Source organism: Delphinapterus leucas, chromosome 16, assembly GCF_059928025.1.
Source record: "Delphinapterus leucas isolate spDelLeu-1000000601 "Yukka" chromosome 16, BTC_Dleu_Yukka2, whole genome shotgun sequence".
NCBI lineage: Eukaryota > Metazoa > Chordata > Mammalia > Artiodactyla > Monodontidae > Delphinapterus > Delphinapterus leucas.
In genome coordinates, this window is record NC_143144.1 from 79,402,426 (window position 1) to 79,424,020 (window position 21,595).

Sequence of the window (21,595 nt, forward strand, 5' to 3'; positions counted from 1 at the left end):
CCCCAAACCTGCCACTCCTTGGGGGCCCCATCTCGCCGCCATCTCCCCAGTTGCCCCAGACAGAAATAAAATGTCACCCTCCTCCCCAACCCGCCCACCACATTGCCACGCCCAGTCTCCAACGCCTAGTAATGCCACCTGGTAAACAGCCCTCAAACCCTTCCTCTCATCTCCATCCCCTCCGTCATTCAACAGCAAATATTTACAGAGCACACCCCATGTGTGAGGCCACCACCTTAATTCTGCCCGATGTCCCCTGTACAGAGTGTCACAAGAGCCTCCACAGGTCCTCCTTCCGTGCTGCCCCCAGAGCCTCTTTCCAAATGCAGACCTCAGCGGTCCCATGGCCCTCTGGGTCCCATCCAAACTCCTCAGCCTCACGTGGTCTGACCACAGCTGCCTGCCTTTCCTGCTTCTCCGACATTCACCCTTTCCTTGACGCTAAGATGCTGAAGACCTCATCCATTGCAAGGCGCTCCGGAGAGGACCAGCTAAGGTAATGCTCACAAAACACAGAACCAGTATCACAGGGTGAAGGGAAGCATGCAGGATATCACGCTTCTGTTTGCAGAAAGAGAGTCTGGCATTCAATCCCCCCACCAGCAAGGTAACACCTCCCCGAGCTCATCCTTTCCAACGCAGACCCCACCTACCTGCTGGGAGAAATTAAGCCATTGAAGCTGTTCACTGAAGGAAGGTGGAAAGTTTGCACCCTGAATTCCACCACTGCCCTCTCTGTCCAGGCCTCTCCTCAAGCAAAGCCCAGGATGCCCTCCCTGGTGAGACACAGAGCCACCCCCAGGGCTGGGGTCTTCTCCACAAAGGACAATACTCCCCCACACCCACCCCACAGGGATGGGCTCTGGGACAGGCTGTCACTATGGGATGTCACAGTGTCAGCCTGGAGAGGTTCCCGGGCACTGAGGGTTGTAAACACTCCCCTAAGCATAGATCTCAGCAGGAACACCTGTTCCCAGGGGCGCACTCCGCAGGCAGCCTCACCCAGGGCAGCCCCCCACACCACGAGAGGCTGCTCTGATGCATCATGGATGGGGCTGCGGTAAGGCCGGGCAGGGCCTGAGCCCCTCTGACCTCCAGGGCCTTTCCAAGGCCAACCCTCGGTCACCCCTGAAAAGTGCAGCGGAGTCTGTTATTTCTAGGAAACGATGGTGCACGCTTGTACTCCTGGGACCCAGCCTGCTCTGAGCTGCGAGGGGAATGCCACAAACCCTGGATGGGCTCGGACTACATCTCCATGGTCGTGCAGACCTCCCATTTCTGACACCCCCAGTCTGCATCCTCTTCCTTGCTGGGTGGCTCCCTTGTGGTCCACGAGATCCTCCTATATGTTTCTGGAACCACAGACTGTACCCACAGGTGACGGTGAACAAGTACAGCTCCAGCGCTTCCTGCCTTGTCCTTGAGCGGCTGGCTGCCTAACCTGCCCCTGCCAGGTCACTCCTTGGGGACGTGGGTCTCACAGGGACAGGCCCGGGGGTCCTAGGTGGGTGTGAGAAGGGGCTGACACGGTGACTGAGCACTGTCCCCCATGGCCTAGAGGAACAAGTGCGTCTCACCCTGGGGAAGGAGTCATCTAGGGATGGGTAGTTAAGACACATCTGAAAGGTGGCGTAACCTAAAGCTGCAAGTAACAGAAAGTCTGACTCATAGTGGCTTAAAGAAACAGGGGTTTATCGTCTCACATTAACGAGAAGTCTGAAGGGAAGTAGCCCGACGTCGGTTCAGTGACTAAGAAATCGTGATTTCTTAGCCTCTTGCTCACAGTTACACAATAGCTCTTGTGGGTCCAGGAATAATGAGCACAGCAAGAGGAGGAGGGATCAACACGCCAGCCCAGGCTGCGCGTTGTAGCTAAGAAATCTTTACCTATAGCCCAAGATTGCAAAAACTTCCTCTGTGTTTCCATCTTGAGGTTTCATAAATTGTAGCTTTTACACTTAGGATCACTTTTAATATTCTATATGGTACATGGAATGGATTGTGTTTCTTTTCTTTTCTTTTACATATGGATATTTGATTATACCATCAGCATTTGTTGAAAAGACTATCTTTTCTACCCTGAGTTGCCTTTTCCCCTGTGTTGAAAATCAATTGACAATATAGGTATGGACCTATTTCTGGATTCTCTATTCTTTTCCATTGACCTTTATGTCTGTTTTTATGCCAATACCACACTGTTCAGATTATTAGAGCTCTGTAATAAATCTTTAAGTCTGCTAGCATAAGTTCTCCAAATCTGTTCTTTTTTTAAAGTTGTTTTGGCTATTCTATATAAATTGCATTTCTCTATAAATTCCAAATAAGAGTCAACTTATTCATTCCTATGGAAATCCTGCTGGTATTCTTATTGAGTTTCTGAATCTATAGATCAATTTGGGAAGAATTGACATTTCAACAATATTGAGTTTTCCAGTCTACAAACATGGTATTTCTTTCTATTTATTTTGGTCACTTAAAATTTCTCTGAACAGTTTTCAACGTACAAGTCTTTCCCATCTTTTGTCAGACTTACCCCATGATAGGCAGAATAATGCCAGTGCCCCAAGATGCCTACATCATAATCTTCAGAACCTGTGAATATGTTACATTACACGATAAAGGATTTTGCAGATGTGATTAAGTTAAGAATCTTGCAGCGAGGAGGTTATCCTGAATTACCTGTGTGGGCCCAATATCACATATAAGAGGGAGGCAGGAGAGTCAGGGTCAGAAAGATGAAGATGTGACATTGGGAGCAAAGATAGAGATGTAGGGCCGTGGGCCACCAGGAATGAAGGCAGCCTCTAAAAACTGGAAAGGCAAGGAGCATTCTTTCCTAGAGCATCCAGAAGGACCAGCCCTGATGACACCTTGATTTTAGCCTACTGAGACTAATTTGGGACTTCTGACCTGTAGAACTATACGATAATAAATTTGTGTTACTTTAAGCCACTAAGTTTGTAGTAATTTGTTACAGCAGCAATAGGAAACAAATACGGATTTTGGTGACAGAAGTGGAGTACTGCTGTCAACAATACTTAAAATTTTTGGAAGTGGCTTTGGAATTGGGCAGTGGAAAAGCAGTGGAAGACTTTTGAGGAGCATTATAGAAAAAGCCTAGAAACATGGATGTTAAAGACCCTACTGGTAAGGACTCAGAAGGAACTGAGGGGTATGATAGAGAAAACCTATGTCGTCTTAGAGAACCCCTAAACATCACAAACAGACTGTTATCTGAAACACGTATGTTAAAAGCACAGCTGATGGGGGTTCAGAAGAAAATGAGGGATATGTTAATGGAAGCTAGAGAAAGGGGATCATTTCTGCCTATACAGTGGCAGAAAGCTTAGCTAACTTGTGTCCTGTGGTTATGCAGGAAGCAAAGCTTACACACAAGAAATCTGGCTATTCATTTGAGTAGATTTCTAAGCAAAGTATTTGAAAGGGCTGCCTTGTTTCTCCTCACTGCTGATATTAAAATGCAAGAGGAAAGAGTGATTGAGGGAAGAAATGTTAAGCAAAAGGGAGCCAAAACTTGAAGGCTGGAAAATTATCAGTCTGTTCAGATTGCAAAAGACACTAAAATCGGCAGGACTTCCCTGGTGGTCCAGTGGTTAAGAATTGGTCTTGCAATGCTGGGGACACCAGTTCAATCCCCAGTCAGGGAACTAAGATCCCACATGCCGCAGGGCAAATAAGCCCATGCACCACAACTAGAGAGCCCGCGTGCCACAACTACAGAGCCCGCGCTCTGTACCACAACTACTGAGCCTGCGCACCACAACTAGAGAGCCCGTGTGCCACAACTACAGAGCCCACGTGCCACAACTACAGAGCCTATGTGCTCTGGAGCCCTCGCACCACAACTACTGAGCCCGCACGCCACAACTACTGAGCCTGCGCACCACAGCTAGAGAGAAGCCTGTGCAAAATAAAATAAATAAATACAAGTTTAAAAAAAAAAGACACTAAAATTGGGAAATTTGCTGTCAGGAAAAAACATGCTCCAGAGAGAAAGGAGGGTATAACTGGACAACCTTTTGCTTGGGCCTTGAAAGGAGCAAAAATTCACAGTATTCTGTCACACAGAGAGTTCTTTAAAGAAACTCTGTTTGTGACTCATGTATTCCCACAGCCATCTCAGCAGATGCCAAAAATAGAGATGATATTATCTAGGAAAGACATGTGGAGGAGCCAGGTCTAGTGGAGTGAGTCCCTGTGATGTGCATAGGAGAAACACAAGGTTGTTAAGAATTTTATACCAACAGAAAGAGCCATCTTAGACTGAAAGGGACAGATAAAGGACAAAATGAAAGAAGGATGTCAGGCTCCCCAAATTCTGCAGGCAGGAAGCAGACTGATAAAACTCCCCAGCTTCCAACACATGCTACCCTTCATGACAAAGGATAACTCTGAAGACAGAGCCTTGAGCCCAGACGTTGGAGCCGCAAGACCAAAGGGCAGAGCCGAGAGCTACAGAAAATTATTCATAGGTCTTGAAACCTGATGGAGTTTGCCCGGTTTGTTTTTGAAATTGCTTGGAACTAGAGATTTCTTCTTTTCCTTTTATTTTCTCCCTTTTGAACAGAAATGTCTTTAATTGGTATCCTATGCTTTTCTCCCTCCTCCCCATTGTATTTAGGGAGCAGATACCATGTTTTCTTGTTTCACAGGTCCACAGATGGAGAGAGATATTTTTCCTCCAGGATGGATCACACCCAGAGTCTCACCCACACTTAATTTAGATGACTTAGATCATGAGATTTGGAACTTCTGAACTGATGAGAGTTACATGAGATTTGGTGCTATATAGTGTTTGGAACTTTGGTGACGTTGAGATGGGGTAAACACATTTTGCATGTGAGATGAATGTGAATCTTTGGGGGTCAAAGAGCAGATGTGGTAGGCAAAATGCTGGCCCCCAAAGATGTCCATGTCCCAATCTCTGAAACCTGCAAATATGTCACCTTACATGGTAAATGGAACTTTGCAGATGTGATTAAGTAAAGGCTCTTGTGATAGGGAGATCATTCTGGGTTATCCACATGGGCTCAATGTAACCACAAGGATCCTTATAAAAGGGAATCAGGTAGGTCAGAGTCAGAGATGGAGATGTGATGAAGGAGTCAGAGATCAATGTCATGGGAGGCCATGAGCCAAGGAATTGGGCAGCCTCTAAAAGCTGTAGAGGCAAGGAAATGGATTCTTCTCTGGAGCCTCCTGAAATAATGCAGCCCTGCTGATACCTTGATTTTATCCCACTGAGACAAATTTTGAACTTCTAGCTTCTGTAACTGGAAAATGAAAAATGTGTCTTGTTTGTTTTAAGGCACTAAGTTTGTGGTAATTTATTACAATAGCAATAGGAAACTAATACAATCCCTAAACATTTAATATTTTTATCCTATTGTAAATGGAAATTTTTATAGTTCAATTTCCATTTGTTCATTTCTAGTATGTAGGAAAAATGATTTTTATATATTGTTCTTGCATCCTGTAACCTAACTAAACTCAACTATTAGTTCTAGTAACTCTTTTTTAGACTCCATAAGACTTTCTACAGACACAAGGATGTTGTTTAAGAATAAACACAGTTTAACTTTTTCCTTTCCAATCAGGATGCCATTTATTCTTTTTCTTGCCTTATTGCACTGGCTAGAACTGACTACTTAACTGGCTACAATGTTGAATGGAAGTGGTGAGAGTGAATATCTTGACTTGTTCTTGAACTCAGGAAGGAAAATGTTCTGTCTTTACCACTGAGTATAATGCCAGCCATAGGTTTTCCATAGATGACTTCATCAGGTGAGGAAATTCTTGTCGTAGGTTTCTGAGAGTTTTAATCAAGAACAGATATAGGGGCATTTCCCTGGTGGCACAGTGGTTAAGAATCCACCTGCCAATGCAGGGGACATGGGTTCAAGCCCTGGTCCGGGAAGATCCACATGCCACGGAGCAACTAAGTCCATGCACCACAACTACTGAGCCTGCGCTCTAGAGCCCGTGAGCCACAACTACTGAGCCCACCTGCCACAACTACTAAAGCCCGCACACCTAGAGCCCGTACTCCGCAACAATAGAAGCCAGCGCAAGGAAGAGTAGCCCCTGCTCTCTGCAACAAGAGAAGCCACCGCAATGAAGAGTAGCCCCTGCTCACCGCAACTAGAGAAAGCCTGCACACAGCAACAAACACCCAACGCAGCCATAAATTAATTAATTTTTTTAAAAAAGAACAGATGCAGGACCTTGAATTCTGCTTTTTCTTAATCCATTGATATGATCATGTCTTATTTAACCTATTGGTAGAATGAATTACAATTGTAGATTTTCAACTTTTGAAAACCTGCATTCCTGGGATAAACCACTTTAGGTCATGATGTGTTATTTTTTAATATATTGTTGAAATCAGTTTGATAGAATATTGTTAATTTTTGCATGTATGAGGAATATTGGTCTACAGTTTTTTTCCCCCTCATTTTTGCTCAAGTTCTGCATTGAGATTCCACATCTTGAGATTCCACAGATGATGGTAGGCAGCCTCCTAAGGCATGACAGATTGAGCTTTTATAAGAGGTTCATAGGTTCTTCACTCTGAAAAACTTGAAGCTGGAAGAATTGTCACAAGGACTCGTCTTTTGATCCTTTTACGGCCAAACGCATAACAGTCTGAAAGGATGAAAATGTTCACTCATATCTTCCCCCATCCTTCACTCCCTGGCTTTACCTAGAGAGGAAGAGAAAACACATGCCTGAATAAGTACAGTTATAGTTACTATTTCCTAAAAAAAGTTTACTCTCACTTTAGGGCTGTCTCAAAACTTTGCAAAAGAAAGATAATCTCCTTGGCACATAGTAGGAACTCAATAAATATTTGTTAAGTAAATTAGAGAATAGATACATGAGTAAGTGAACAAAAGAATCACCTTCAAGATGTCCCACTTGGGAAGAGCTGGTGTCAGTTCATAAACTTTCCAAGGGAGCCATGAGTAGGCTCAGGGAATCTGCAACACCCACACCCCACGCCTGATAAAAAAAAACAGCGTGCAAGTGGGGCTATAGGCATACGTGCAGCTTTTTAATTCTCATTGCGGTCTATGACCCAGAAAAGATTAAGAATCATTTCCTTGAGGCCTTTAAATATGCGGATGAATGAAACATAAACAATATTAATTTGCTTCCCATGGCCAAGTTTCTGGCTTCTAAGGATGGTCGGACTCTCAGGACAGCCTTGGTGTCTGTACAGGAGATCTCCCAATCTCTGAGCCCCGCAGCAGAGCTTCATTTATCGCCTCTCCAAGTACACAGTTAACTTCCCAGGCAGCAGACCCTAATGAAGCAAAACAATTAGGGATCCATTAGAGCCTTGCAGAGGGCCATTAATCCTCCCCACAGCAGGCCAGTGAGAGCACGGGAGGTTTTCCCAAGGAAGGGACTGAGCTGGAGACAGTCATTTGTTCCCTTCAGAGCAATCCAGCCCCCAGTGGGGTGGGGACAAGGGAGGCTGCATGTGTCCCTGTAGGATGTCACAGCAGAAGAAGGGGCACGAGGAAGGAAAAGAGGCACACTGCTAGGCCTCCTGTCGGCTCTGTTCACCACCTGAGGGGACCCGAGTTTGTTTCTGGAGGTCCATGGAATTTTCTTAGCTTCCATTAAATCCCTGAATTGTTGAGACTGCAAGAAATACACTGGGCTCTGAAAGGAATTAAAAATGTGGACACGTGAATGCAACCTGAAGAACCAAATTGTGTTCTTTTGCAATTAAAAATAAAAGATATGGACCATGGAGATGGGTAAATGGCTTACTGGGATGTGTTCAGATGCCCTGGAAGTCCATTAGCATGAAAAGGCTCCCTCCTTGACCTCCTTACCTTTAACAGCCCTCTCAGAATCTCTGCTAAGATATCAGGACACACCCCCCGAGATAATTCCCTGGAAATAGTCTGTGTATCAGACAGCTGCCCACACTCCCTGGACTGGCTTCTCTAGAGACAGAGGCTGATCAGAAGGAGGGGTACATTCAGTGACCCCTGCTGAAAATTAATCCGTGAGCAACTCCCCTCTGCTGGGGTGGTGGGTAGAATTGGGGTAAACTTCTGGAAAGCACAAAGGAAATACACATCAAAAGGGACGTGCATACTGTTTGTACTAGTTATTTATTGCCACATAATAAATCATCTCCAACCTTAGTGGCTTAAAACAGCAAACATTAACTCACAGCTCCGGTGGGTCAAGAGTCCAGTCATGGGGCTTCCCTGGTGGCGCAGTGGTTGAGAGTCCGCCTGCCGATGCAGGGGACACGGGTTCGTGCCCCAGTCCGGGAAGATCCCACATGCCGCAGAGTGGCTGGGCCCGTGAGCCATGGCCGCTGAGCCTGCGCGTCTGGAGCCTGTGCTCCGCAATGGGAGAGGCCACAACAGTGAGAGGCCCGCGTAACGCAAAAAAAAAAAAAAAAAAAGTCCAGTCATGGCTTGGATGGGTGCTTCTGTCTCAAGGTCCCTCGCAGGATGCAATCGAGGTGTCAGCCAAGGCCCGAGTCTCATCTGAAGGCTCAAGTGTGGGAGAATCCTCTTCTAAGCTCACTTACATTGTTGGTGGAAGGATTCATTTCCTCACCAGCCATTGGGTCAAAGGTCTCAGCTCCTCACTTGCCATTGGCTAGAAGCCTCCGTCAGGTCCTCACCGTGTGGGCCTCACCATGGTGCAGCTCACAACATGGCAGGCTGCTTTGCTCAAAGCAAACAAGTAAGAAGCCTGAGCAAGATGGAAGTCAGTATTTTGGTACCCTAATCTTGAAAGTCACATCCTATCACTTTCACTGTATTCTGTTCATTAGAAGCAAGTCACTAGGTTTCAGCCCCCTCTCAAGGGGAGGAGGTTACACAGCACAGGGATATCCAGAGGTGGGAATTACTGAGGGCCAATTTACAGACTGCCTACACACCCTTGAGCCCTATAACTCCACTTATTGGAAGTTACCCTAAAAGAAATAATCAGACAAGTACAAAGATGTACAGTCAACACTGCAGTTTACAATAGTGCACAACCAGAATCCGTCTGGGCTGGCTGAACCTGTTACAACATGTTCAAATGACAGAATACTGTGCATCACTAAAACACAACATAGAAGAACACTTATGTACATGAAAAAACATTTGAGATATAGTATAAAGTTTAAAACAGCAGAACACGGGACTTCCCTGGTGGTCCAGCGGCTAAGACTCCACACTCCCAATGCAGGGGGCCTGGGTCCAGTCCCTGGTCAGGGAACTAGATCCTGCATGCTGCAACTAAGAGCCCGCATGCCGCAACTAAAAGATCCTGAACGTGGAGACGAAGATCCCGCGTGCCACAACTAAGACCCCGTGTAGCCAAATAAATAAATAAATGAATAAATATTTTTTAAAAAGCAGAACACAAAATCATATGCAATATGATTCCCATATTCAAATATATAGAGGGAAAATAATAAAAGAAACCTCTACTTTTTAACACTTTGAAGTATCTCTGGGTAACAGGACTATGCATGATTTTCATCTCTTTTATACTTCCTTGTGCTTTTATAATTTTCTACAATAAATAGGTATTACTTTTATCATAAGAAAAGAGAATGCTTTTTTAAGATTTGAATTCACTGGGTGGTAACAATGTCACACTTTCCACATTTGTTCTCCTCTGCAAACCTGAATGACAGAGGAAGAAAAGAAAGATGTAGCAGATGCAGCCCCAGTACTTGAACTGGGCCCTGAGGCTGAGGGAGAGGAGACCAGGCCTCGGGCCACTGACAGCTATGCCATGCCATTGCGCACATCTGAAAAACCACCCTTCTGGGAGCTTGGTGAGCCTGGGGGTAATTTAGAAGAAGATGCCCCCCTCTCTGAACAGACACAGCCCCGGCCCAGGGTACACGGCGTGGCCAGCGGAGCGTGGGCCGGACTTCAGCCCCACTCGCCTCCCCAGCCAGGCACCCTTGTTCTTGTCCTGTGGCCTTGCCTACCTGAAGGTGAGAGGCAAGTGGGCAAAACCCCAGCTTCTGGGTGTCGCGAGCCGGCTCACTTCTCACAGTTTGCCTCGTCCCACTCCTGCCCTGTGGGCGGCTGCTCATAGGCCAGATGCCACCACTTCCTAGACCTGGCCACACCGGTTAAGTGGCTGCCCCGAGGCCAAAGCGCCAGGAAGGAGAGCAGGGAGCTCTCAAAGACTCGTCCCTCACCTCCAGCTCCATCGCTCTCTCCATTCCGAGCTGCGCTCATCTCCTAGACAATCCTGACGCCCCAAGCCCTGCTATCTCGGGCCTCACGGGCTCAGCTGCACCTTTCTCTGCAGGGCTTCCCCGACTCCGCCCCCAGCCTGAGCTTCCTCTCCTGCTTCCCACCTCCTCCATCCAGACGACAAATCACAAACGAGCCATCAGAGAGGGGGCCTCGCCAGCCCTGAGTATTTGCTCTGTGCCACTGCAGCTGGGGCTTCACACGTGCTACGTCATCCTCAACAGGCGTTGTCACCCTGACTTGCCATGAGAAACCTGAGCCTCGGGGAAGGCAATGAACTGTCGCAGGCCACACAGCCAGGAAGGGAGGGACGGGGCTGCGACTCAGAGCTCATCTTACTAGTCCACGCACGATGCCTCTTGAAGTTTGTTCCACAGGGAGAAGAGGGAGGAGAGAAACACGGCTATGTGTTAGAAACCCGAGCACTTTATCTGTTAAAGACATGTAATAATTCAAAAGCAAGCCTGAGGGCAGAAAATCCCCACCGATCGTGTTTCCAGGGACTGGGAGAATCAAAAGGCTAACCTGACCAGCAGGGCACAGACCCCCGTGTGATCTCCAGGCCCGCTGACCTGGATTCTTAGGGACCAGAAACAGGAAAGATCACCTCCACAAAGCCGGTGGCTCTCGGGACCCAGAGCATCCTGGGAATGACCAGGACACTCACTGGGCTTCTCCAGCCTAGACCTGGTCATGGGAAAAGCTTCCAAACCTCCTGGGGCACAGCCCTGGGTGGCTGATGGGCCCACGGCCCGGCTGAAGCAGAGACCCCATCCCACCGGCAGGCAGCCCGCAGGTGGGTGGGTGCTGCAGGGGTCCTGCTCAGAACAGAGAGCCCCCCATTTCAGGACAACGAAAAGAGCCTGATGGTCCAGCATGGAGGGAGGAGGGTCAGCCGCCACTTTGCACCAGCCTTAGAAATTATTACCTCCCAAATGGGGCCTCCATCCTGGCTTCCCAGCATGCACTGGGCTCAGGAGAAGCATCCCAGCTTATCGGGAGGATGAAGGAGGTGGAAGGGAAGGAGAAAGAAGCAGATTTTCCAGTACGTGCCATGTGAAGTGTTTGGTTTACATTATCCCATTTACCTTCCCACAACTCTGGGAAGTGGGCATTCATGTTCTTCCTATTTTCTAGAAGAGGAGGATGTGAGTCTGAGACAGGAAGAAGCTTGCTGGCGGTCACACGGCCAGAGAGCACTGGGTTTAGGCACAGGCCTCTGAGGGGAGCCCTGAGCCAGCACACCTTGGCTCAGACCATAAGGTGGTGATCAGCAAGGGAAAGGTCCTGTCATCACTGGCTTCGCTGCAGCGAAGCAGGGGACATGCCAAGCTGCCTGGATCCCCCCTCATTCCGTCTCCACTTCACCCGAGTGGGAGCTGAATCCCAGAGCATCCGATTTCACACAGCCAGTTAGGACGTGGCCGTCTCTGTCCTCTAGGTAGGTGACCGAGGCAGGGCGCTGGGATGGTCTGACTCCCCGGCCCCAGTCCCTGCTCAACCAGTGAATGGCAGTGGACTCAGGGCAGCCTCTCCCTCTCTCCGCTTCCATTTCCCCACCTGGAAAACTGTGCAGGTTAAAGGAGACGTTGCTGCAGCCTGTAGCCTCGGCCTGCCATGATTCTCCTTCAGTCTAAAAGGTTGTTGGCTCTGAACCCGATTAGGATAAGTCCATTTCAGACAATGTGCGTCCCCCGTGGGCTCTGCTCTCCCCCATCCGCCTCCCATTTGCCTGTCGTCACCCGAAGTAACCACTTACTGAATTACCAAGGAGAAGGCCAGCAGGTCGAGAGAGGGGAAACGGCAAAAACCAATCTTAACAAAAAGTATTTGAACTCCCAATAAAATTTCATCCCTTCCCATTGGCAGATTTTATCATTTTTTATTTAAGCCCCGTGCAGCCAAGCATGTGGACAGGAGCTCGCTTCTGCCCCAGATAGAGAATAACAGGGGCCCTGACCTGGGGAGCCCCCGGGAGGGTGGAGCGCCCTCCACAGGCTGTGATGGAGGGCACACTACAGAGCTGGTTCCTGCCAGCCCTCCAGGATGCCTGAACGCCCATCACGGGAGGGAGTCTTTTTGGAAATTACATTTAATAATAGCAACAACACCAGCAGCTCTCATTTCTTGAGCGCTCGTCATGTGCCAGGGGCAGAGCTCGGCCCTTACACACCTTGTCTCACTTAATACCCTGCGAGGTGGACACTGATTATCTCCATTGTATAGATGAACAAACCAAGGCCCAGCAAGGATAAGTAACTTGCCAAGACCTCATAGGCAGTCGAGAGCAGAGAAGGCTTTAAACCTGGTGTGTCTGACTCTGGTGCATGTGCTCCTAACCCGTTGTCACTGGCCTTTCAGGAGAGGCGTGTGGTTAAGAGTCTCTGGGCTCAGGGGTCCTGTGAAAAATGAACCTGTGTATTCATTCAACCATCAGGAAGCTTTGATCATGGACTGGGTAGTAGGTGATACCAAGGAAAAGTTTAGGATGATGGTGACACAGTTATGTAAGGAGAGATCCAGGGTTTTAGAAATGTCCACTGGATTACGTAGTGATGTTGAGACACGGTGTCTGGCATTTGCTATGAAATCCTTCAGGAAACAAGGAAAACAAACTGGGCAAAAATCTTACTAATTGTTGAATCTGAGTAATGGCTATATGGGGCTCATTGTATTACTATTTCTACTTCCAAGTATGTTTGAAAACATTCATAAGTATGTATTTTAAAATACATACAGGAGTTCCCTGGTAGTCTAGTGGTTAGAATCTAGTGCTTTCACTGCCGTAGCCCAGGTTCAATCCCTGGTCAGGGAACTGAGATCCCACAAGCCGCACAGCGTGGCCACACACACAAAAAATACACACAGAACATCATTCGTCATTAGGGATGTGCAAATCAAAACTACAGTGAGAAACCAGCTCACATTCATCAAGATGGCTACTATCCCCCAAAAACAAAGAAACAAACAAAAAGCAGAAACTAACAAGTGTTAAAGAGGATGTGGAAAAATCCATACCCTTGAACATTGTTGGTGGGAATGTAAAATGTTACAGCTGCTGTGAAAAACAGTACAGCAGTTCCTCAAAAAATTAAAAACATAATTACCACATGATCCAGCAAGCCCACATCTGGATATAGATCCAAAAGATTTGAAAGCAAGTTCTCAAAGAGACACTTGTACACCCATGTTCATAGCAGCATGATTCACTGTAGCTAAATGTGGAAGCAACACATATGTCCATCTATGAATGAATCAATAAACAAAATGTGATATATCCATACAGTGGAACATCATTCAGCCTTTAAACAGAAGGAAATTCTGACACAGGCTACAAGGTGGAAGAAGCTTGAGGACAGCATATGCTAAATGAAATGAGGCAGTCAAGAAATGAAAACTATTGCTTGATTCCACTGATACGACGTACCTAGAGGAGTCAGATTCACAGAGCTCCAGTTTGGGAGGAAGAAAAAGTTCTGGAGTTGAATAATGGTGATGGTTGCCCAGCAATGTGAATGTACTTGATAATACTGAATGGTACACTTAAAAATGGTCCAGATGGTAACTTTTATGTTTTTGTGTAATTTACCATAATTTTAAAAAAGTTTTTAAAACATGCACATACACAAAATGAACCATTTTGCTGTGTGCCCATGTGAACGTTCTCCAGGAGCTGTTTGAAGTAGAAAAACAAGCAAATACAGTACTATGTAGTTGAGTAGATGCACAGGAAAAAATTCTGTAAAGACACGGAATTGTCTTTCTGTGGTTTTCTCTGGGGAGTGAGACGGAGGTGGCTGGGAAGTAGGAAACCTGGACTTTCTATTTTGTAAGTTTTTATGCTATTTGAACTGTTGAAACAAAAACTGTTCTATGCATTATTTTGGAAATAAGTTTGATTTTTTTTTTTAGTGCAACTATGGTCCCTGGGACAGGAAGTTATCACCAGCCCCAACACATTAGCAATGACTGTAGGATAGATTTGGCCCTGACCTCTGGCCCTGGAGGAAAGACGGGGATGGCTCTCTCTGTGTTTCTGCGTGAAGGAGAGGGAGGGGGGTTATGAGGGGACTGGGTCTGAGCAGGGAGCCACATGAGGCCTCGTTGGATACTGCGACTGTTTGTGCAAGGAAAGGGCTCTGAATCATGAAACAGGAGCGTGAACAGAGGGGCAGAGGAGCCCCTGGGGCAGCCCCACCTGAGCTTTGGGACAGGTGGGGTGAGACGCAGCCCTGAACCCAGCCCAAGGCCTGTGTGTCAGTCCAAGCCCTGCAGTCTCCAACCCCCGGACCCAGGAAGCCCTCAGGCATTTCATTTATAAAATATACAGGGTCAGGCTTCCCTGGTGGCGCAGTGGTTGAGAGTCCGCCTGCCAACGGGGGTGGGGGGACACGGGTTCGTGCCCTTGTCCGGGAAGATCCCACATGCCGCGGAGCGGCTGGGCCCGTGAGCCATGGCCGCTGAGCCTGCGCTTCCGGCGCCTGTGCTCCGCAGCAGGAGAGCCCACAACAGTGAGAGGCCCGTGTACCGCAAAAAAAAAAAATATATATATATAAAGGGTCATATCTGCTCTCAGACCACCAGGATAATTTTTTAAAAGAGAATGGATAACAACAATTAATATTTATCATGCTCAGAATATGCACCAAGCCCTATACTAAGAGCTTTATTTGTATCAGTTCATTTAATCCTTATTAAACAGCACTATGAGGAGAGAGTACCATCAAAATCCCTATTTCACAGATGAGAAAACTGAGGCACAGAGAGACTGAATGACTTGCCCAAAGTCATTACACAGCTAGTAAGTAGCAAAGGTGACTATGTGTCTGGAATCTGGCCTAACAACCATGTTCCAATGGTGCCTCTCAGTGGAGACTCTATGACTCAGGCCTCCACTGGAAGGAAGTGACAGAAACCCAAACAAGCAAGCTCAAACATTAAAAAAATATATATAAAAAATATCTTGGATAAAGAAAAGGAAAACTCTAAGGTCCTGCTTCAGGCACAGCTGGATCCAGGTGCTCAAGTGATGTGTGGAATTCACCTCCCTCCATCTCCCACTCTGCTTTCACCCAGGCAGGCTCTATTCTCAAGCAGACTCCCACATGGGTGGCAAAGAAGTTCCCAGAACTTTAGGCTTTGGTTCCACCAGTCTGGCAACCCCCACAGAACAAGGGATTCCTTCCAATTAAACTCCCAGGTTTGGGTCTCAGTGGATGGGCTCGAGCCACATCCTCATTCCTGAACCAAGCCCTGTGATTTGAGGAAGGCCTGGGTCTGAGTAGAAGAGGGGGGTTCCCCAAAGGAAAATTCAGGCCATTCCTGAAGAATGAATGATGGCCGCTGGGCAGGTAGAAATGTCAGCAGTCCCTTCGACGTGGAAGTGCTTAGAATTCTGCCAGGCAGGGTCAGACATGGGAATTATTACTATAGGAGACCACTGTGTGCATGGCATCTGCCACAAGCCCAGGCTGAGACCCCCAAGTCCACAGAGGGGTTGGCAGGACATTACTGTTGGTCTGGCATCACCACACACACTGGCTGGTCTCAGAAGGATGCAGAGAGCAGCACGGGTCTGCAGCCCTGGGGTCTGCATTCCCTCCCTGGTTCTGCAATCCCTGGCTGTGTGGCCTTGGGAAAGTGGCCTAAACTGTGCATCTGAAAAATGGGAACTACAAAACCTCATGTATAGGATCGCAGTAAGGATTGCAAGAGAAAAGGATCTGGGTGCCTGGAACCACCCCAGCAAACCTCAGGGGCTCAATCAATGATTTTTTTTTAATGTAGGAAATCATTTAATATAAATCTCAGTAATTACTGTAACACATTGAATTTTTAAGTAAAATTTTATTCTGGAATACATTGAGATTTGCTGAAAGACTGTTTGTCAATACCAAAAAACAACACTGGTACATTATTATGAGCTAAACTACAGACTCTACTCATATTTCACCATTTCTTTGTTTTAGTTTAATTTTTTATTTTATATTAGGGTATAGGTGATTTACAATTTTGTGTTAGTTTCAGGTGTATAGCAAACTGACTCAGTTATGCATATACATATCCATTTTTTTTCAGATTCTTTTCCCATACAGGTTATTACAGAATATTGAGTAGCATTCCCTGTGCTATACAGTAGGTCCTTGTTGATCATCTCTTTTGTATATAGTAGTGTGTATATGTTAATCCCAAACTCCTAATTTATCCCTCCCCCCACATCCTTCCCCTCTGGTAATCATAAGTTTGTTTTCGAAGTCTGTGAGTCCGTTTCTGTTTTGTAAATAAATTCATTTGTTTCATTTTTTTTAGATTCTGCATATAAGTGATATCTTATCAATCAATGACTTTTAAGAGTTCGCCTGCCAGCTGCTGCCCCCGCCCCTGGAAGGCCCTTTGGGCATCTGAACTGAGGACCAGAGGACTTCAGGAAAGCAATTCCTCTTTGCTTTAGCTGTTGGCAGACTTTAACGAAAGCAAATTAAATAAAAGCCAATACTGGGACTTTTCTTAAATCTTTTCCAAGGCACTTGACCCAGCAGTGGTGCAAATGTAAAGAGCCAGTCCTGCCAAGGCAATGGATGGGTGGCAAAGATTAGCTCGATGGTCCCAGAGGCCCAGGGCCTAGGACGCACCTCTGCTCCGGGGTTCCCCTGAGGCTGTTCTGAGAGGGGGTGAGGGAGACTCAGCTGTGACTGTAGAAGTACTGTGTCACCTGTAATGCCTCCAAAGAGGTGGGGTTCCCAAAGAGGGTGCCACAGGACCCGCAGTCTTTGGGGAGCTAACAGGCATGCGGTGCCTTCTGGGTGACTTGAAAATGTTAAGAAAGCCTCCCTTTGTGCAAAATGTGAAATAATGTAAATGTCCCCTTTCAAAGGTTTAAAATGTGTCATGAATTCCATAACTGCGAATCTGCTGGCTAAATGAGTCATAAACTGGGCTCTCTGTACTGCCCGTGTCCGCGCCACCAGAGCTGCAGCATAATCACGCCCTGCACTCGATCCACGCTGCGGGAAATCGGTCCTGAATTATTCATGTTGTGGGTGTCACAGTAGCTGAAAGAGTGGATGCTCTTGCTGAAACATAATCACCCTGACTTGGGAACAAGCAGTTGTGCTCAAACCTGCTCTCGGCATGTGCCAGGCACCCCATAAATCACTGTGGGGAGGGGCAGAGGGAGAGGATGGTTGAAATCAGGGATCCCAGGCCACATCCAGCCCAATTCCTATCTGGAAATAAAGCTTTATTGGGTCATTGATTTAGCTACTGGCTACGGCTTCTTCCACACGACAGCAGCTGAGTGGAGTCGCTGAGACAGAAAGGAACAGCCTGCAAAGCCTCAAATATTTACTAACTGGTCCTTTCCAGAAAAAATGGCTGACTCCTGGTTTAAATAAAGTCAAGCACGCTTCTTTCTCGCAGGACTTCTCAGGGGGCTTTAAAGTGTTATTAGACAACGTGAACTGCCACACAAGGGATTTCCCAAACCCATTAGATGGAGAACCTTCTCTTCCCTGGGGCATCTCGCAAGCCTGGGGTCCACGAGCCACGCTGGCCACACAGGCCCCACTGTGGCCTGCGCATGGCATCCTGGGACTGAGGTTATAGGAGCAGTAGGATGTTGTGATGAGCCCCCTCAGCGTCTGAGTGACCAAGCGGAGAGTTCTGAGATTCCTGAACTTGCCTGTCAATCCATCCTGCCTCCCCCGATCATGAACTCTAAGACACCTCTGTCTGTGTCCTCTCAAATGGCAGCTCCACTCACTGTAGCCAGGAGGAAAGTGCAGCCCAAGGCAGGAGAGCGAAGGTCGCCCGCTTGGAATGCCCACAAGCAGGGTCCTATGGGAGGAAGTCTAGCTCTCGGGTCAGCCGTCCTGCCCAGGGGTGTTTGCAAAACGGGAACCAGTCACCGAGAGCCGCCTGCGAACATGAGTCACTGCTCCCTCAAATCAACAAACAAGGCCGCAGACCCAGACACCAGCTCTCTCCCTGGAGCATCGCCTGCCCCTCAAGGGCCTCAGCCCTGCCTCTCCCAGCCCTGGGGCACTGAGCTGGCAAAGACTGGCAAGTGGAGGCAGCTGCTCCTTCCTCCAGCCTCAGACCTCAGGCACATCCGGCCACGCACGCCACACCCTGTGCAACCACTGTCCACATCCCCGATGCAGGCCTGGGCAGCGTGGCAGAAGTGCCCACACGCATCGGGCACAGGATCAGGAAAACCCAACCTCTGCCCCGGAGGGCTCATCAGCCAAAGTGAAAGGAATCATGGAGGAACAGGCAAAGTGCTGTGAAAGGGGAAATCCAGGAAGGCTTCCTGGATGGTGTGGCTCCTAAGGTGTGCCTGCATACAAGGTATTGACCAGGGAGACTCCAAGGGCAGAAAGACATATCAGAGAGCGGGACAAACTGCCCAGGGCAGGGAGCAGCGAGCACAGAGCATTCTGAGGAGCGGTTTGTTCCACGTCTGCTTGAGGGCAGCCTTGTGCACGCTGAAAGACCCTGGGCTGGGCAGCCTGATTGGGGACGGGGGTGGCAAAGGCCCTGACGGCAGGAGGGGAACTGCTGGCAGCAGAGAGGGCTCTTAGGACCTCTGAGCTGGGCAGCAGCATGATCAGAACTGGCTGCTCATGTGAAACTTCGCTATTCAACCCACAGAGGGTGTAAGTAATCCTAACGACAGTAAGGGGTCCGCTGCCGTTTGTGCTCACACCGTGTGCCAGCGAACGAGAAGCACTGTGGTTGCTGCTTCCTTTCATCCTCATGATGCCTTCAGGAGGTGGGTGTGACCCTTATCCCTGCTTTCCTAAGGAAGAGGTTCAGGGAGGTTAACTTGCCCAAGGCCACCCAGCCAGGAAGTGGCAGGGACAGATTTTTTTTTGTTTTTTTTTTTTTGCGCGGTACGCGGGCCTCTCACTGTTGTGGCCTCTCCCGTGGCGGAGCAACAGGCTCCGGACGCGCAGGCTCAGCGGCCATGGCTCACGGGCACAGCCGCTCCGCGGCATGTGGGATCTTCCCGGGCCGGGGCACGAACCCGCGTCCCCTGCATCGGCAGGCGGACTCTCAACCACTGCGCCACCAGGAAAGCCCAGGGACTGATGTTTGAATCCAGACTCTTGACTGCTCTTTCGTAGCCTCTTCCTGGGGGGGAGAAAGAAGACCCAACACGCTGGGCTGTGAGCTGTGCTCCAGCGCTGCTGCTGAATCATTTCCTCCAGTCAGCCCCACCGAACGCTGCACTCGAGCATCAGGAAGGAGGACCCCGCCAGCCCTGACTGTGGTGGTCTTCCCGGAGCTGCTCCTTGACAGGCTGGGGGCCTCCAGGAAGCCACTAATGTCAGCCGGTCTCAATCCCCATGGCCTGGCACAGAGCCCAGCACAGAGTAGGCACTCAGCAAATAATTGTTGAATGAACAAATGGTTGAACAGCTGTTTGTAAATAACTAAAACATTCGCCATGGCAACCAGCTTTCCTCTTTAATCCATGTGAAAAGAAAAAATGAAGCTCTCCAAATATTTGCGCGATAATAATCCATCTTGAAGTTGAAATATGTTCCTCCAAATTACCCCACCATGTCTGATTTCAAAGAACTTATATTCTTGTAGACTTCAAGATGGAGCATGTCAAATCCTGACAGTCAGGACAAGAGGAGATGTTCAAAAAGACAGCAGCCAGCCCCTGACAGCTCCCCGGGCCCCAGGAAAGACACGGGAGGGGAGAAGCTGAGTCTCTCCTCCGGGCTGGTGGGGCTTACACGGCGGCACTAGCTTCTTGGGTTTCCCCATGAGCTGAATATTCCTTCCACTAACCCAGGAATTTGATGCAATAAATCTCATGATTACTGATGGTTCCTCTACTCCAGGTGTGGGCTTATTGGCCAAGGATTAAACATCTCATTCAAGGTGATCTAACTACATTTCTGGAGAGAGAAAAACAGAGGCAGAAGAATGCAGGGCACACAGCCTGTCCCTGGAGGATAGGCTCATGGGGGATTTGGGTTTCAGAAAACAAAAGATCATGTGTTGCCAGAGACCTGCAGCTGCAGGACCCTCGATGGGACCGTTCAGTCCAGCTGTGTTAGCATGGGTGGGACAGGAAGGGGTTGGGAAACACAGATGAGCCAGGCGGGTGAGGCCCCTGCAGAGCAAGATGGCCTGGGTTCAGGTTCTAGTTCTGCCACTTGCTGGCTCTGTGACCTTGAGAAAGTCACTTAACCTCATGAGTAAAATGGGAATAACAATAAAACCCACCTTGCAATGTTGTTGTGAGGATTATAAGTAATTATACATAAATGGCCATTCTTGTGACTAGTTTATCATAAAGGCTACTGCCCCATCTCTCCTTCCAACATCTCTGCTGAAGTTTCCTCTTATTAAAGAAGAAAAAAATACATGTACATGTCCGATAATACCTGGGCCAGGGACTTTGTGTAGTGTCTCAGGCTGTCAAAGAGACTTAAGTGGAGCTGGCAGGAACTCTTCACGGAAGACACTCACCTCCACACTCCAGGGATGTGCTTTGCACTGGAGTTTATTCTAAGCCACGCAGATTCTACTCAGACCACCCATTTTGCCCCCCATTCTGTCAATAAATGTTGGGGGGTTCACACAACGGCCAGGCCCAGTGCTGGGACACAGGGACACTCTGACCTGCTCTCCACCCCCGGGGGCTCACAGCCACGTGGGTTCTGGACCTTGGGACCATCCTGGGGCTGGAACGATGTCCAGGGTCTCAGAGGGCTTTAAGCCCATTCCTACCAGTGGCAATGCTTCCTCCACAAAGAGATTGCCATCCAGTCCTAATAAAATCCCTCCAAGCCCAGAATTTTAATAAGCAGATAAACAGGTGGTATTGTGTTTCTTTTAAAATACATATAAATAATGTTCCCTGAGCAAAGATGCTATGCATCCCCCAATAATCCTGCATCATCCTTCCCCTCCCCCTGAGCCAGCTGGGGCTCTGGGTTCAGTGCTCTGGGGGTGTACCTGACGCCATGCCAAGAGCATCTCAAAATATTGACACATCTGCTCCCCATGACAACCTGGGAGAGCGGGGGCCGTGAGCACCCTCCTTTTGCGGATGTGGAAACTGAGACATGGAAAAGTGAAGAGACTTGCCCAAGGCCAAGCCAGGCCCTACCCTGACTTCTCTCTCCAAAGGGGCCAGGCTACTGACGCTGGCAAAGAAGAGGTCCACCATGCCATGGCCAGAAGGGCCAAGTCCACATCCATCTGCAGAGTCCCGCAGGAAAGGGCGTCTGGCTCTCACACCTCCCCTCTGTGATCCTGGGTCTACCCTGCTTGACAGTGCAGGGTCCTTGCCCCTCAAGAGC

General features: G+C 48.3%; 2 long non-coding RNA genes across 10 annotated transcripts in view; one reads left to right on the forward strand and one right to left on the reverse strand.

Annotated features, from left to right (window-relative positions):
• Positions 1–21,595, reverse strand: part of LOC111172218 (uncharacterized) — a 131,718-nt gene that overhangs the window by 20,272 nt on the left and 89,851 nt on the right. For 8 of the 9 annotated variants that reach the window (XR_016388202.1, XR_016388199.1, XR_016388198.1 and 5 more), the window contains 2 exons: positions 6,924–7,327; positions 236–6,724 (listed from right to left, as the gene is read on the reverse strand). This is a non-coding gene — a long non-coding RNA (uncharacterized LOC111172218). Of the gene's footprint in view, positions 1–235; positions 6,725–6,923; positions 7,328–8,215; positions 8,752–21,595 lie in introns of all 9 variants that reach the window. The other variant, XR_016388201.1, reaches the window with a different exon arrangement.
• Positions 18,192–20,820, forward strand: LOC111172219 (uncharacterized). Its single transcript, XR_002643863.3, has 3 exons — positions 18,192–18,617; positions 18,921–19,041; positions 19,397–20,820. It is a non-coding gene; the product is annotated as an uncharacterized LOC111172219 (long non-coding RNA).